Source organism: Acyrthosiphon pisum, chromosome A3, assembly GCF_005508785.2.
Source record: "Acyrthosiphon pisum isolate AL4f chromosome A3, pea_aphid_22Mar2018_4r6ur, whole genome shotgun sequence".
NCBI classification, from domain to species: domain Eukaryota; kingdom Metazoa; phylum Arthropoda; class Insecta; order Hemiptera; family Aphididae; genus Acyrthosiphon; species Acyrthosiphon pisum.
In genome coordinates, this window is record NC_042496.1 from 28,502,893 (window position 1) to 28,503,103 (window position 211).

The window sequence follows — 211 nt, forward strand, 5'->3', positions numbered from 1 at the left end:
GGGGGGGGGGTTCTAGGTCCGCGCATGGTCTTAATAATTTAATGGGAGTTTATAAAGTATCTTATAAGCGTCGTAAGATAGGACTGTTGCTTAAAATATCAGTGGGTATAATATTATATAATGTCGTAATCGTGTAATAATATGCAATGATATATAATATTACTGAGCCTGAAGAGTTAATGTATTATTATAGTGTGACGAATTCGGTTTT